At 37.8% G+C, this 18,171-nt stretch overlaps 1 pseudogene across 1 annotated transcript; it reads left to right on the forward strand.

Annotated features, from left to right (window-relative positions):
- The first annotated feature begins 1,681 nt into the window (after positions 1–1,681).
- On the forward strand, positions 1,682–5,984 carry LOC149163796 (protein NEN1-like; annotated as a pseudogene). The gene is made up of 7 exons (XR_016260642.1): positions 1,682–2,181; positions 2,372–2,528; positions 3,622–3,668; positions 3,840–3,903; positions 4,236–4,386; positions 4,480–5,386; positions 5,569–5,984. The product of XR_016260642.1 is annotated as a protein NEN1-like (transcript).
- Positions 5,985–18,171: the final 12,187 nt, after the last annotated feature.

The following is an 18,171-nucleotide window of genomic DNA, read 5'->3' on the forward strand; positions in this document are numbered from 1 at the left end:
GCATTTCCTTCTTCTTTATTCATCACTCTTCCCTTATATCGTGTCAATATGTAAAATATTGAGATGCTAATGGGCTTATCTTCTTTTCTATCTTCTTTTCTATTTAGAGTCATTAGTTCATTGGAAATGCATGATGTTAATTTTAAATGGAAAAGTTAGTTTTTCGAAAAAAAATTTATTCATTTTACATGATTAAATTTTAATTTTAATATTAATTATTAAATATATATTGTTTTTAAGATAATTTAGTTATCAAATGAAAATAAAAACTATTTAGCTTAATCAAGTGAGATAATCTCAATTGACCAGTTATATTTTCTTATTTTATTATATAAGATAACGTTTTTTATTAATATTCATTTATATATAAATATAAAATTCATATCTTTATTTTTATATATATAATTCATATCTTTATCTATACTTAAAAAAAATGATCTTCTTTATGATCATTCTTGTTTCACAAGCTTTCTTTTTAAGGAAACTTCCTTTATTCCTTTACACATTTGTTTATCATCATTCTTCCCTCGAGCTTTCTTTTTAAGGAAACTTCCTTTATTCCTTTACACATTTGTTTATCATCATTCTTCCCTCGCAAGCTTTCTTTTCAAAAGAAACTTTTTTTTTAAAGTTTCATTTTATTGAAAATATAGTCAAACTTATTCATTTTTCTCACTTTTGTACTTTTATATAAAGTAATACACATTACGCGTATTCATGTAAATATATATGTGATTAGGATAATATTATATATATCTTTTTTTAATAATGTATGAAAATATATTTTACAGTTATCATTAAAATTTGGTTTTAAAAAATGATTGAAAATTTATTTTTTTATTATTAAAATAAATAAATTTAATACTTTGAAAAAACTTTATTTTGTTTAAATTAGACAATTTTAACCATTAATATTTATAATTTTAATAATTTTTTAAAATGTTTTATTAAACTTTAAACAAAATTAATCTCAAAAATATAATTATAAAAATTTTAATACTCCTTTCTAAATTTAAACTTACAAAGGAAACAAATAATTTTAGTTAATCATTAATACAAATTTATAAATAAATTATAACTTAACAATTTTCCATAAATATATAAGAGTAAAATTTTATTTATATTTTCAAAAATTTCTAAAGTATAAAAATCTTTTTAATATATATATATATATATATATATTTTTTTTATCATTAATACATGCACCAAAAAAATATCATTTATATTTTCAAAATTCCAACAATAAATGTTTCTTACCTGAAAAATTTATTTATATTTTCAAAATTTATATAAAAAATAAAAATTCCCCATAAAAAAAATATTACTAGTATATATATATAATCATTAATACATGCACAAAGAAAAATATCATTTATATTTTCAAAACTCCATCCAGTAAATGTTTTTATCATAATTCTATGGCTTGTGAAAAATATTATTTATATTTTAAAAATTGCATATAAAAAATTAAAGTTCCCCATAAATGCATGTTTTAATCCTAAGTGGCTCCAAACTTATTTAATTTTAATATTTATATGTTCTTATCCTAAACCATTTAATTTTAATTTCAATTTATTAATATTACCGGTGCATCACGCGTAAAATAAATGAAATAGATGGTTTACAATAGGGTGAAAGTGAAACCAAAAGCGCCCCAATCCTTGGCTATAAGTACACACATGCAGGTTCCGTAGCTTACATCGGATGCTCTCTGGACACACTTTTTTTGGTTGTTGGAGCGATTCTTCTGTTTCGTCGGATTTCATTTCAAGGTCTGTAGCCACTGTAGCTAGCATCAAGTATTGTTCGCGCCATTCATGTATTTTTGTTAAATTTCAAGGTATCCTGGCTGAAATTTAAGGCACCAAAGAGTTTTGATTTAAGGGTCTGAAATTTGAAGTATTCCTAATGGTTGCGGATCGGCCGGAGATAGTCTTCTTTGATTTGGAGACGACAATACCTCTTCGAGTGGGACAAAATTTAAGGTACTAGAATTTGATGCTATTCTGGTTTGTCTACAAAAGCTCGTAGAGCTCAAAGAGCTCTGCACTTTTATCAGACCAGATGATCTCTCTCTGATTTCCGAACCAAGCGTCAAATGTAATGGCATTACTCGCGGAGAAGTGGCCACTGCACCAAAATTTGAAGATGTTGCGGATACGATTTACGATTTTATGAACGGTAACACAATTTTTTTTTTAATTTTTTGGTTTACTGGAGAACTTGGAAATTTTTTTTTCTCTCATCAGTTTTCAGTATTTATGAGTTTCGTCATATTTGAATGTTGTTTTTCCTTTTTCAAAATGTTTTGGAAGGGATTTTAGGACTTTTTCACGAGTTGAATGGAGTCTTGTGTTTTTACTGGTTTCAGGCAGAGTATGGGCTGGCACAATATTGTGAGGTTTGATTGCGTGCGTATTCGTGAGGCATTTGCTGAGATTGGACGGCCCGCCCCAGAGGCAAAGGGATTGATTGACTCCTTGCATTTGTTGCAGCAGAAGTTTGGGCGGCGAGCTGGTGATATGAAGGTTAGGGTTTTCTGTATTTTATATAAAATTTCATGGAATTTGGAAGAATTTAAGGGAACCAGAACATCCTTGTTAAAACCTTGAAAAATTGAAATTAATAATTCTATGGAAATCTGAAGAAATTTGCAAAACACACTAAGCATGAGTAAGATTACTGATATATGAAAGCGGTTCCATAAACTTCTAGGAGTTGTGGGAGTTTCATTACTCTATTCCAATGGTATTTGAGTAATTTGATGAAAGTTAGAGGGAAGTTCAGGAAATCTGACGGATTTTGACGATTTGATGAGGTTTGGAGAACTAGGCTAGCATTATCTTGTGAGGATCAATGGCACTATAGATCTTGAAGGATCTTGCAAATACATTGCTATATGAGAAAATCAAAATAAAATCATAGTTACAAAGACTTTTAATGATGAAATTAGGAATAAGTTTGAATAATCTATTTATGAAATATTAGAAATAGACCAATGACAACTACATAGAGAGAATCTTTCTTTCCTTGCTCTCTCTTTCCGTAGTGTCTGCAAGGGTATGCAGAGATGAAGTAATGGGCTTTTAGTGTTCCCCTTCCCCTATCCAACCACCACTTTTAAGCAAGTTGATTTAGAAAATGTCAAGAGCAAAATTGTGATGATGATGGTAGTTAATGTCCGCTAAGGCCAAACATTGGTCGATCGGATCTAAAGAAACAAATTATTTATTTTATATTAAGATTTTATTCCTATGCTCAAAAAGCTTGGAGAGAAGCATCCGGAGCTCTTTATAATTTTGACATTGTAAAAGGCTAGGAAGGTCAATCACTTTGATCCAGATAGGGAATTGAACTCTTGATTTCACATCAAAGAGTGTTTTAACATAACACTCGAGATCACCACCTATCCAAAACCCCATGGACCTGCAATGATAAAGAATTCATAAGCCACTGGTGTGGGCTTCTAAAATCGTAGTGAGAACATAGTTGCTTGATAAACCTGGAGTCATCTTTGATTCCAAATCAAAGTCAAGCCTTTTATTTTTAAGATTAGATTAATTGCACAGGTTCACTTTCTTCCATCTTTTCATAAAACTTACCCTGTTTCAATTTTATCAGATGGCTAGCTTGGCAAAATATTTTGGACTTGGAACTCAGAAGCACAGGTAAAGAAATACGCTTTATCAGATCTCGATTGGTTTGATCCTCTTTTTCCACCCTTGTTTCAATTTTATGTTCAGTTGTGGAGTCCTTTTTTACCTACATATTTGCAAAATACTGTATTTCTGATCAGGTTGTATTTGACTAATCTAGAGATTCTCTTTTCCATATGCCAGAAGCTTAGATGATGTCCGGCTGAATCTGGAAGTCTTGAAATATTGTGCAACTGTATTGTTCTTAGTAAGTATGCATTCTTGTTATTATATGGATTCAATTGCTGGAAAAGTTTCAAAACTGTATGTAAACAAACATTATATTCTTACATCTGTCCTGAATATCACTAAATATCATGAAAAGTATGAAATTAAGGCTTAATAACTTAGGCAGATGTTTTAGAGGAGTCTCTAATTTGTTGACTCTAGTTTTTATAAAATTTGTGTAAGTATTTCATTTGATAAAGTGTAATCTGTATGTTTACCCGGCATTTGAACTGTTGCTATATCAGTTTAAACTTTTTCCAGTTTGGCAAGGAGTTGTCCACTCAGGTTGACCAGTCATCTTGTTTATTTCAGGAGTCAAATTTTCCCGATGTTTTATCAGTTGCCATTTCATCTACGCCTGTTAAATCAACGTTGTTGGATGCTTCCACAAGCAAAAGTTCTTCCACAAGCAAAAGTCGCAGGAAAGGAAAAACATCCATAGAAATTGTTTCTGAAGAGAAAGGTCAGAAGCCTCTTCAAAGAAAATCTAAAATGTCGCCTCTAAATAATGTAGTTGGAAGACTTTCAAATAATTCTGCCAAATCTGTAAATTCAGGGGCAGATAAAAGTCCTTTTGACCTCACTGAACTACGTGAAGTTTTGGAAGATGAAAATCATGATATCTTATCAGCTTCAGCTCAGTATTTTAAGGTAAAACAATCAGAATGCACTGAATCTGGAGATAACTTCGAACTTCATGAGGAATCCACTTTTGCCCCAAAGGTCTCAGAAGATAGAAGTCTTGGTATCTTACCAGATGGTTCTAATGTTATGTCGGTTTCAGTTCAGTGTTGTAAAGCAAAACAATCAGAATGTGCCAAATCTGAAATTTTTCTGGATACCCATCAGACATTTACATTTTCCACAGAAATTTCTGAAGATGAAGATCTTACTATCTTAACAGATCCTGCCTGTGTTGTCTCAGTTTCAGCCCAACGTTGTAAGGAAGAACAATCAGAATGCACTAAATCTCGAGATATTGTGGAACCTCGTGAGCTATCCACATTTTCCCTAAAAGTTTTAGAAGATGAAAATCATGGTATCTTATCAGGTTCTAGTGTTGTTTCATTTTCACCTGATAAGCATTGTGAGGCAAAACAATCAGATTGTAAGGAATCTGAAGAATTTTTGGAACCCCATCAGATATCTACATCTTCACTGAGGACAATATATGAACCATTTCAATGGGGAACTCAAAAAATGACGTTGTTACATAAAGACCTTCCATTCCGAATGCGCTCCAGCAACATGGTTTTACGCTATGGGATAAGTAGGAAATTTTTTGACCCCACTGGCAAACCACGGTTATCACTTGTTGTGGAACCATCTTCAGAAATTTGCAACATTCTCAAGGATTGTGACGTCCTTGCACAGAAATCGTTTTCAAGCTTCAATGATAAGTCTGAATGGAGACCTTTGGTGAAATATGGCCTAGGAAATGCCATTCCTGCCGTTCGTATACAGTAAGTGCAAAGCTAAGCTTCATTTTTGCCTATTTGCTTCCAATAACATATTTTCTGTTCATGTATAGAATATTTTTTACAGTGCATGTAAATATTAATGCAAATTCCTTCAAAACTATATGGTTTTTGGTGTTCTAATATCCATCCCATGAAATTTATATTTTTTTGCTTTGGTTCCACAGCATTGCAACTGCAGGTTCTGGAGAGACGTCTACATATTCAACGGAATTGTATCGGAGAGATTCAAAGGGAACAACTCAAAGGCTTGCTTTTAAGACTGTGGACATTAATGAACTTGATGCACTGTTTGTTTATGGAACGCTAGTTGATGCAGATTATGACTTTGATATCTATGATTATCAGCAACATGCAGGGATCCGCCTTGTTGCCAGAAGACTGTCTGTGGTCTGTTAGTAAAATTGATTGATTAGACGTTATTTCATAGAAATCAGCAAACATTGGTTTTACTTGGCCCAAGTGTATCAGAATCTCTAGCATTTGGACAAGAACCAATGTATATTGGGTTTGTTTTACATGTTTGAAGTTTAATACATGAATGATATATAAAACTAATGGTTGAGGAGTGGTTCTCTGATTACGAATATGAAATATCATTGTATCTGTCCGTTCTTTACCACTGTTGCATTCTGAGTTGTCTCACATTTGCAGCTGAAACCGAGTATGCATGATTAAAAACTGCTCCAAACTGTTATAAACTAGGAAAATAAAAATTATAGTTGCTAGGAAGTTTATCAATTGAATTCTAATAGTTCATTTTGAAGATGGACCATAAAATGGCATGGCTTTAAGTAACAAATAAACTAAAAAATAAGCAAGGGTTGTTAGGAGTTTACACTCGAGACATTTTCGAAGGGATGTTTTATTCAATTAATTTCGTTTGTATGATTCTATTGTACAATTGGTGCCCTTTTATATATATAGTTTTAGGTCACCATAATAACTATGGCTGATATTCACTTCAACGATCTTCATAAGTTTTTTTTGAATAATATATCTTTAAATCTATAAGTTTATTTTATAAAATCCTCAATCGCAACTTTTCTTTTCTTTCTCATCAATGCTTTATATGTAGATTTAATGCTTGACCTACTACATTATATCATATAAGTATGAGTTAATTCGTTAATTCTTTGTACTCCCCTTAAATGAAAAATTGTAATATTCAATGGCATCGTTCTCTATCTCATCCACAAGACTTTTGAAATGTTGATCTTCAATCTTCCTTAGTATTCTCTTTTGCAATCTTTTGTATTTTCTCTTCATCCTTCCTCTTTTGCAACCTTCATCTTTGGCCTTTTATTTTGTCAATTTTCTGCAGTGTATAAACAACATAGTTGTTGAAGTCTACCTAAAAAGTTACAGCCAATTGGAGTACTTGCGTTGTTACAGTCAATTGGAGTACTTAGGTTGTTAGCTGTTATATCTGTTAGTTATTTTCGAAGCTCTCTTTCTTACATGGTTCATTAATCATTCTTGAATCACAAATTTTTTTGTCTGTCCCCTACATCATCATTGATCATCATCCTAGGTATTTTTTGTTTTGTTTTTTTGGCTCACCCATAACTATAAGGGCTATGTTCACCCATAACTATTCTTTGGGTTTTTAAGGGCTATGTTCAGCCATTACATCTTTTGAGTTTTACATTGGTTTATGCTTAACCATCAAAATTCTTAAGTGGTTTTAGCTTACTATGAATAATTCATTGTAGCAAACTGTTTTTAGACAACCATGAACCTACTTCAGAAGTGGTTTTTGGTTTACCAAGAACCATTTGACATTCAAATTATGGAGTTATATCTGCTTTATCCTGACTTGCATCCTCCATCATTTGTCATAGGTATATACAATTTCAAATTTTATTTTGAGAATAATCTAGCCCTTTTACAAATGGAGGACCAAGACCATTTTCTTTTCCATCATCAAAGTACATAATCAAAAATGATCTCAATCTTTTTAGGGATTTCATTTTCACTTAATTTTGCACCCCAAGTATTGAACACATGGCACTATTTAATTTTCCATTGCTTTGATTCCTTCTTATTTTAGTTGCACCAAACTACCAAATACTGTTTTCAAAATATTTTTGAAATCTACAATAATCTACAATGAAAATATAAAATACTGTATGCACCTCCACGTTTCTCTTTGACAGCGCTTTGTCCCATGGATTTGCAAGACCTTGTATTATCAAAGTTAGGAAAAACCTACACCATGCATGACCAGATTTCACGCCCTTTTGATGAAAATATTCCCAAACATATCTTTAACTCTGGCAAGCAATATGAAACAATCTCAACTTTTTCAGCGATCTGAACTTTTGAAGACAGATCGAAGGTTATTCTATTTCAGAGCCACTTGCTGATTTTAATCAGACGTGGATGCTCGGCCTGACCTCCCTTGCCAGAGAAATGACCTCCCTTGCCAGAGAAATAAACGACATGAATCTTGTTGACCTCTATGATAATGGATTCCACCACTGTAACATATCTACATTTGACACAACATTTTACTCTTTCTTAAGTAGCATCTAATACAATTGGGAATTTCATTGACGATCTGGGGACATGCTAACTATTCTCTAGATATTTTGGGCACATTTCAAAGGTTTTCTGTGCATATTTTGTGATAATCCAAACATATATATCTAGTTTTGACAATCATGCACATTGATATTAAGAAAATATGATCATTTTTCCCATCCATTATTTTTGTATTGATTGAATCTAAATCTGTTGTACAAGAAAATATAATATGAAACATTTTAAAGGGCTGATTCATGTGGTTATTGTTCTTGTTCTTTCTTCATTTTTGGGTCATCTCAGGGATACTGAACATAGGCTTTTGAGTTATCCAAGTCTAGTGCTTCCACCATCTTAACATTAAGAATTTTGAAAATAAATGAATAGTAGTAACTTGGATTGAGTACTAAATGTTGAATAAATTTTTATTCAATCACCTTCTCAAACTTAAATACGAATCTAATCTCTTTATAGAACCAAAATATTTTATAGTGGTTTTGAACACATTTATTAAAGGCTAGAAAACCTATTTAAATGGGAATTTCTTTTACGTTAAACAAAATCATCATTAACAACAAATATAAGGAAGATAAATTGCTATAGAGATGGTTCGCTATTTTAGAGACATTTCATGGACCTTGTTGACCACTATGTGTCTGTGCCGTTTAACTATCATCATCAGTCTGACTTCCAAGATGTTATATAAATCTGTTCTACATGTGTATAATGTAAATGATCTCAACAGATTCGTGTTATGTATGAAACGATCTAGGTAAACCTACTTTTCTAGTGATGATTTCCATTTTGGGAGGTTTTTTGTCTCACCGATTTAGTCTCGGATGGTTGACAGAGTTTTCTTCCAGTCTTACCCCAAAGCTGGAATGGATTTTGTCGCAAGGATTTTAGGTGAGTCTTAGTATTCTAGATCGAGTCTGTAAAAGTAATTTGGGAATAATCCTAACTATTTGGTTAGGTTATTTTATTATAAAATTGTTTGGTCTGCTGGGTTATATTTGTGTCGCAGAAATTGGTAGTTTGAGAGGGCTATTACAAATGGGTTTTTTCCCCTGTGATGTAAAAAATATGAAAATCATGATGTAAAGTGTTCTGAGGGCTGAAAAAAATAATTTATCCCTTTATAGATTAATTAATTAATTTTTTTGACAAAAAATTAATTAAAATCCTAAGTCAGAAATTTAATTAATTCTAGGTTCTTGGTAAATTTAAATTTTCCAAAGACAAAATTCATCGGTCCTTAAAATTTAAATTTTAAGAGGTCTAGTAATTAAGGTAAATTAATTATTTTGATAATTTTTAAGCCTTTGATTTTTCAGGTTAAGTCAAAGTCAAAATTTTGGGGAAATTAGTTCAAAAATGTAATTTTTGAATTAATTAAAACGCATTTAATTGAAAAATTCAATTTTTCTCAAATATTTAAATATTTCGGTGGATGAGATTAAAAAATGAATTTTAATCTTTATCAATGGTCGAGATTGCTTTGACGAGGATCACTCGAACTAGCCGTTGAAAGATTTATCTTTAAATAGGAAGTCATTTGTCAGATAATTCATCCGACCTTTGAGTTGCGTGCTTAGCAAGAGTTTTTTGTGTAATTTTTTTGGATAATAAATAAATACTTTGGGGTTAAGTTTTGTTGATGTTACTCTTCATGGGAGTTCAATGAAATTAATTTCGAGCTCATCATAAGATTTTTTGTTGGTGTTGCACGAAGGATTTCTTGTTAGCACCTCTTTAAAATTTAAAAAATTAATTTTTGTGTAAGAAAATGATAGATCTCACTGTTGAGAGCATTAGATTATTAGATCTGGGAGTGGAGTTGGACTTATATTCCACAAATTTGATAGATCTACCATTCTTGTGCATAGATTTGTAATTTTTTTTTTGGTTTTTTAATGTCGGTTTTTTCTGGGTTTTAGTTTTTATCATTGTATATGTTGTTTGAATGTTTTTTTGTTGTCGTCTAGCTACAGATTTGAGGAAGAAATTTGTATGGAGTCCAAATCTAGGCCCTGGAAGATAAGATATGGATTTCTGGGGGTTTATCAACATAATTTTGCAGGGACATTATTAAAATTTTTTGCAGTCCAAGAGTTTAAAAAGTTTTAAATCTGGAAATTTTTGTAAAGGTTTCAAGGAAATCTGATGCAAAATGATTCAACATTTTAATCAGAGTTTCTGGAAATGTTTAAAAAGGTTATTTGGTTACCATTTATCTGTTGACTAAGTTTTCCTAATTGCTGGTTATGCGTCTGCCTCAGGTACTGCTAGCACTTCCCACTTGCAGTCACCTATGAAGAGACCTAGGAATGGCCGGTTACCACTTCACAATCGGCGACCGGGCAGTCGTAAGTAAAGACTATGCGTATGGGCAGGGAATACAGAATGAAGTCCTCAGCCCGAAGCTCTTAGGCCTCACCTAAACTACGGTTTTTACGGCGTACTCGTATTAAGAAACTAGCCCTGATCTATACATCCATATAAACACACTATTTATTAGGCAAAGGAATCAATACTTCTGCTAGAGTAGATCTAGAGAGATTTAGAGAGATCTAGATTGGAAGAGAGTATTGAGTATAGAGAGGTAGAGGGTAGAGGTATGAGGATCGAGGATAGAGGGTAGGGTTTGAGAGCCAAGTATGAGCAGGGCTATTCCCAAGTCTGGATGGATGGATGGGAAGCTTGCTGGCTGGGAGAGGAACCGAGAGCTGGTCGAGAGATGGATATTACATATGTAATAACACAGCGATTCGGCCCCCCACCCAATAAGTAACTCAAGGTCGCCCTACGCATCCTATTACTATCGAAGCTGAAGCTGAAAGCTCAGGGAGGGTACCGTACCCCAAAACAAAGGGTAGGTTCTCCCCTGCCTTTCCCTTCCGGAACCAAGAAAAGATTATGTTCGACCGACATTGGGTTATTCTTATGCCCAAGGTGTTCCCGATCCGAACATGATGAATTAATGGAGCACCTAATCCGTAATGGTTATTCCAATAACTAGCTACATGCAAGCCATCTTCATTACCTTTCTCTTCGACTGCTTGAGATGACTTATGTTCTTTGTATACCGCTCATTCAAATAACCCCTTGCGGGCTGGGGTGAAAGCGCCCTTCTCGGTTCATTCGGAGTGGGCAGCGAAGAACATCCATCATTTGATCCATGTTAGTGAATCTGATACAGGTTCTGCATTAACTCCGGCCTCTTGATTGACTGGAGTAATGAAGTGGCTCGAACGGACAGAATCAAAATTGTTGCTGAGTTCCTCCATGAATCGTTCTGTCTCGCTCAAATAGAAACATCTTAATGCTTCGGGACTATTGTTTCTGGTGAACAGGTGCTCTTAGCTACAGATTCAACACGCCCATTTGACCAATTCATTGTTCATATCAAATTAGATTCATCTAAAGAAACATTTGATCCTGCGGAATATATATATTATTTGGAAAAGGGTGATCAATCAAATCCTGGTTGTGACGCAGAGACATGCGATGTCGAGAATTGGTTTCACTATCTCCTGAGTGAAATGGATTGGACCAATTAGCCGCTTCATCAGTCGTTGGATGGATTCATGCTTCGTTTGTTCCTACTTCATTCGAGGGTTTGTGTCACCAATTACTTATGACAGACTCACTGGATCAAATCAATAAACACCAGTCTTATCTATATACGTAATAACTGACATCACCGAGTTCATATTCGGGGATTTGCTACTACCAACATGTTCGAATCCATTTTAGTGCTTATCCCCCACGACCAAATCAATATTATAGTGCGTAACTCGAATGAAGCACATCTCGATCAGTGAATCTGAGAGAAAGGATTGACTAGGGATCTGAGTAAATGGAATCACAAGAACCGAATCTTCTTTCCATCGTGTTTAGTACTTCTTAGACGGGTCTCGATTCAGCCGCAGGAAACCTTAAGGGATATGGGGGAAGCAACTAATAGATTAACCTCGTTCCATTAAGCAACTCGACCTAGTAAGATAAGAGGTGCAATATCATCACTGGATATTGATTGGTCGGAGCTGCTGTCCACTCGCTACCAACCAGAGTCGAAGCTTCCATTGCATCGGGATTACCGATCCCATTTTGACGTGGGCTCAGCAACTTCAGATAGCTTACCTTGTCACAATCCATGTAAGCGTGCTTTGACCTGTTTGATCACTGTTCATAATCCACGATAATGTGGGGCCTTGTTCACCTGGCCAGCAACCGATTAAACTATCCATTTTCCTTGCCCCCCGGCCCCTCCTTTTTCTCCTCTGGCGGCTTCGCACCTTAATTCTAGGGTCAATACAAAGAGAATCTTCTTATTACCCTGCTTTCTAATGCTTCCTAGATTATGATACTCGATGCACCAGGCTATACTTGACCCCCTGCTCATGGCCCTGGATCAATTGCTTAAGCTGCTGTTTAAACTGGCTCAGATGCTGCTATTGGATGGCCCGGGCATGGATATGAATTTGCGCCTGGAACTATATATGTTACTGGTGCATCTGGATTTCGATCTGAATAAAGTATCGGACCTATTTTAAGACAGAAGGCGTAACGTATTGATCGAACGTTTAATGAATTAAACCTGATGATTAGATCCGAACTTCCTGGATTAATTGGAGTAGCCCAGTATTAATGGTAAAATAAGAGCTCTATAGGGCTCATTCCTCTCAATGGGTATGGAGATCTTTCTAAGAACTGCTATAAGCTGATACGGAAGTGCTTCCTTCTCGATACAAGTTCTCATGCAAGGTGTTCTATCAAAGGCGTTTATCATTGAGTCTGTTCCTAGTAAGTACTGCCCTCGTAGGTTGGACGAAGTACGTACGTTTAATAGGCGAGATGCATAAATGCATAATTACATATATAATAGCAGTATTGTGTAAGGGAAGGTCCCGGAGGGGCTTGCGCTTCCTAGTGCAAGGACCCGACAGGGGGCTCGACTGATAAGGAGAGGAGAATGAAGTGTTTTGTCTAGCTATGCTTTCCAACCTGAGACTCAAACCGAATCGCCGTTATATTACGTATATAATTCATGACCGGAAGATCTCGCCCGCTGCACCTCTGCCTACTAATACCATACCAACAATGCCGTCCTGTATGCGCTCTCCCCTTAACAGCCTTGGTGCCCGCCGCAGTCCTTCACATGCCCACGATCTCGACCACATGCAAGTGAACCCGAAAGCATCTAATATTAGGATAGGTGCTCTTAAGGGGAACCAATCGACTCGGTGCTCGTCACTTCATATATTTATACGGTCAGGACATGGGGTTACAAGGAAGGAGATTCACTAAGATCTGAGCGGGTAATTACATAAATAGTTAAGATTTTTCCCATCTTTTTTTCCGGCCGATAATGAATATCTTTCCAGCTAGTCATGCGGTCTCAAGGTCTCACGGTCTCAAGGTCTAAAGAAAGGTATCACTCACGGTCTCAATATGGATAATCTGTTAATGGCCCACCCATATTGACTTTTCACGCTTCAGAGTTATCAGAGTTAATAGCCCTAGTTCATCTGGCTAGAATCAATGCCATCAAGTTTTCAATATTTCCTGATGCCCAAGTATGTATTTCCCCCACTGTATTTCCCCTTGACCGATAACCCCCCCAGCTTCCTTATCTTCTGCTTTCCCGGCCGGCCCACTTATAATCAATCTATTTTCTGCTAGTCATAGTTAGTGGGTAACTCTATGAATGGAAGTACAACTTCGCTTTCCTTCCATCCATTAATGACAGAACCAATGAAGATAGCTCCCTTTCTTGGTCTTCCTTGCTATGACTGATTGATTGAGGGTGTTGAGTGATGATGGGTGAGCGTCTCGATGGGAAGTGGCATGTATGTCTCAATCATTCCATTTCAATAATCACTAAGTGGGTAAGTTTCTGTATTAGCAAGTGAGTGAGGGGTGAGTGAGTAAGTCTGAGTTGGGCGAGAGGAAGTGGGTGCATAAGAGTGTTGGTGCGTAAGAGTATGGGTGCATAAGTAAGAGAGGGAAGAAGGTAAGTAAGAATGCTTTAGGAAGGTGTTATGACAGGAAGGTAGAGTGATTGACCCTGGCTGGAACTATTGAAATTGGAAGTATTGACGGAGGCTGAAGGAACTATTTCTGATTCAATTTCATGGAGATTATTAGATCAATTAGGCATGTACTGGCCTTTGCTAACCAAGATCCTAACCAAGGTTTGTTAGACCAAGGTTGTATGTCCTTCCTGTACGGTGACCATCGAGGAGGGTTTATTCACTTGTTGGATATGTCATTCTGTAAGCTCTGTCGTGCCTAGATGTAACCAAGTCCTACTAGTAGATTCATACCTTCGTAAGCCAGATCCTGACCTTAGTGATCGTGGTCGTGCTTCTGTCTTTCGAGATTGAGTAGTTTATCCATCCGTAGCAAAGATAGGTGCGGATTCAGTTGCTTAGCTAGAGGCACAGGCAGAACCAAAAGCAGCTAAGGCAGCAGGATCAAAGCAAGCAGATCCGAATAATCCTAGTGTAGAGCTTTCAGTTGGAGATCGAGCAGAGCTAGCTGTGGCAAATCCAATTTCTCGAGTTCCGCCCGCAGTCGAAGGGGACCTAGTTTCCCCCGCAAATGCCAAGGTTCGATATTGAGTTTGCCCGGTTCCGGATCAATGGATTCAACCAAGTCAAATGCACCCGCCTTTTGAACCTCATACCTCCGCTACTAGGTGGTCAACTTCTTATGGATTCGGAACTAGCTCTGCCGCTGGTTAATCTGTAGTGGGTTCTTATTTTTTACTATGGTCCAGGTGGGACCTCGCTTTGGGTATTGTCCCGCAACTCCCCGAGTAACGAATGTGAGGACTGGCATGTGCATCATATAGTCTATAGGCCGGTAGCACGCTTATTAATGGTAGGACACCCGTTTTCCATTATAATGGGAATGGTATGCAAGAGTGACCTATAGTGTTATAGTCTCCGTGTAAGCATGTTGTCTTTTTGGCTGGGGAAGGTTGCAGGTAAAGATCCGATTCCAGGCGCAGATGCAAAGGCTACAGAGGCAGAGTCACTACCACTAACATAAGCATCCGGGTCAGCATCGGAGCAAGCATCCGTTTCAGTTCGATAGCTAGTAGCCCCAGTTGATCCATATCCATATATAGTAATAGATCGAGATGCGAAGCTATAAGTCCCGGATTCAATTGACCAAGTATCAAAAGCAGCCGAGTCAGCATCATAACCACCAGCACCAGGGGTGGAGGCACCATCCTTTTTGCCATCATTCGTCCACTACCACCTCGCTAGGTGTCCCTTCCTGTTCCAGTATATGCTCTTGTTTCTAAGGACAATGCAGAGGTAAGGGTGTCGATCCAGTTGATTCAGCATTTGAATAAGTAGATCTCGTCAGGCATGGAAGGTCGGAGCTATGGCTTAAGTAAGGAAGAATTTGAAGGTTGTTTCGTGCCTGCCTTGTTATTAGATCGGTAAGGAAAGATCTATCTCTCTTGCCTTTGATGGAAGGGGTAGGCGAGTGAAATAAAAGAGCCCGAGCTCGAAGTCCGTTACCGCATTGGTATAGGTCGTGCAGATAGGAAGCAGCATTGGTATAGGCTGAGGCCGGTAAAAAGCAGCTGTTAGTATGGATGCTGTGTATTCGGATGGGGTTGGGTCGTGAGATCCTGGGCGGACGTCGGCCATACACTGAAGCTCCCCTAACACTCAAGGCTGTGGAAATCATCTTGAATGGACCATTGATGGGTAGTATTCTATGTGGGACGAGTTTGACTCTGAGTTCTCATAGAGCTGGGGTGTATGTTGACTCGGTGGGATCTGAGCTTAGAGCTACGTTTATATTATGCCAAAATATCTTCACTTTAGTAAAGTCTTTCACTATCTCTGATCCCCCTTTCTTTTGGGCAGGTGGCTTGTTTTGGGTCACAGCTTTTCAGCCCAACAGCTAGCGAGAGAAGCCATAGGGATGACCAGATGGCTTGAGATACTTCCCTTTAGATACTTCTCAATAAAGACGTTAGGTGCTGAGGATGCCCCCGGCAGGGTGAGGTACGAACGCTCGACTGTTAAGGATGCGTAAGCAGGCTCGACTGTTAAGGAGAGGACCTTTAGGTACTCGACTGTTAAGGAGAGGAGAGGGCTCGACCACCCTTTAGTTACTTATTTGAGAGGGGCCACCCAATAAGCATCAAGTTAGGCATAAACATAAATACGTATATAATAATAAGAATCAATTCTAATAATAGATATACGCTCCCTACGATGATAGAAACTCCCTCCGATGATATAAGCTCCTTATTGGTTGATTGGCGTTGAGCTAAAATAGCCAACCCCTCTTTCTCTCTCTCATTCCTTCCTTCTCCCCTTACCGCACTGTGCCATAGGTCCTTACCGCTGTCCTTACCCTTCTCCTTACCGCTTTCCTTCCTTCCCGCTTCCCTTACCGCACTGTGCCATAGATCCTTACCGCCCGCTTCCCTTACCGCACTGTGCCATAGATCCTTACCGCCCGCTACCCTTACCGCACCGCTATTCCCCCTTCCCGCTACCCAGGTGAGCCGCGGCTGTATCCCTCTCCTCTCCTTATCAGTCGAGCCCCCTAAAGGGTCCTTGACAGTCGAGTGTGCTAACGCACGATGGCGGCCTTTTAGTTGAGCCATGCTTCCTTGATGCTTATTGGGTGGGCAGCATCCAAATCCCAGCGTTGGTAGGCTGGCTGTCTCCCTATACCTGCCGAAGTGTTTAGTAAAGAACGAATCTCTTGCCACCCGTAGCCAAGCAGTCCCTCTTTCCATGAAGCTCTCTATGGTTATTAGTCCTTGATTTGCTAGAGATTGACTTTTCCCGCTTACATACTTTGTCGAGTCCTTTAGAGATCTGTCTTTGGTCGAGTTTAGTCTTTGCCTCTACCTGTAAGGTACATCGGCATAGCTATTCCCGAATCATATTATCCACCGCTAGTAAGGTAGGAAATGAGGACGGAGTTGTATAGATCGGGGAAGAAAAGATTCTTTACCACGCCTACCAGATCGGGGTTCGGCTGGCTGGGAGATCCTTCGGCTGGCTAGGAGATATTGTGGCTGGCTAAGTACTTATGAGCTAAGTACGGGCAGCTCGCCTATGACCCGATCACGCACACCTACCTTCCTACCTCTCGTTCCTATAAACCCTTATTAGCCTTTAGACCCACCTTTACCTGCCTATTGGGAGGAAGATAAACTAGCTCCCATGTGTTGTTCTGAATGAGGGAATTTGACTCCTCATTCATTGCTGCCTCCTAATGAGGGTTTCCTGCTGCTTCTGCATAAGTCTGAGGATCTTATCCAAGTACCATGTAACAATGAATAGGTAATAAAGTATCTGAAGCAGTAAGTACCTATGGAGGGCCCATAAACGGAGATCGGGTTCTCCGTGCATCAACAGGATTACCCGCCAAATCACCTGCTGCCTGAAGAGTCTGTTGTACCCATCGTGGTCTGATCTCTGGATCTGCAATATCATGCTAGTTGGGGTTTTCCCTTGTGGGTGTGGGAAGTATGAAGCCAAGTGCCCGAAAGAGAGAGTCAAGGCTGTCAGCCCTTTTCCAGTCGTGCGCTATTTGTGCCTTTCAAAAAGGCCGATCTCGTTGGATCTCTGGAGAACTTGGTGCACCTGAAGCTCCATTCCAAAATGAAAGTCATGGTGGTCGAATCGCCTATTCATCTGGCAGCACATCTTATTAGCAACTTCTTTTATGACAATCGGTTGTTGGTTTTTATTCCTTTCTTTGAGTCATTCGCCCCACGGATCCAAGGATGTCTGGTTTATTGGGTGCACTCTGCAACGATGACAGATTGGATTTCCCTTTGAAGGAGAAGTCCGGTAACACCCCGCCAATATCAGGGTCAGGCCTTCAAGCGCCAAGCCCAGGCCCCGAGCACCTTTTTCATTCCTCTTCTTTGTGGATTGCCTCTGAGAGCTATTTTGCAACGAAAAATCCCGGTACCTGTGAGGCTATTCTGATCCTACCAGTGAGGAGACTGACTACAGAGCTGACTACTGATTGAAAGGGTAGGGCGTTTTCACAAGCCACTGAATCTCAAGCTACTGACTCTGGCTGGTAGGGAACGCTTAGCCTTACCAGAGGGTGTACGAAGAAGGCAAGGTTACGAACATGTAGGCAAGTCAGAAGGGAAGTCTGGTAGAATAGAGAAGACTTCTCGCCGAGCTATCAATTTTCCCTCACCATATGAATAGTGAGTGACCCCTATGAAGAAG

This window comes from Pinus tabuliformis, chromosome 5_1 (genome assembly GCF_031772625.1).
Source record: "Pinus tabuliformis cultivar Carrire ecotype Pingquan chromosome 5_1, CPIR1, whole genome shotgun sequence".
NCBI lineage: Eukaryota > Viridiplantae > Streptophyta > Pinopsida > Pinales > Pinaceae > Pinus > Pinus tabuliformis.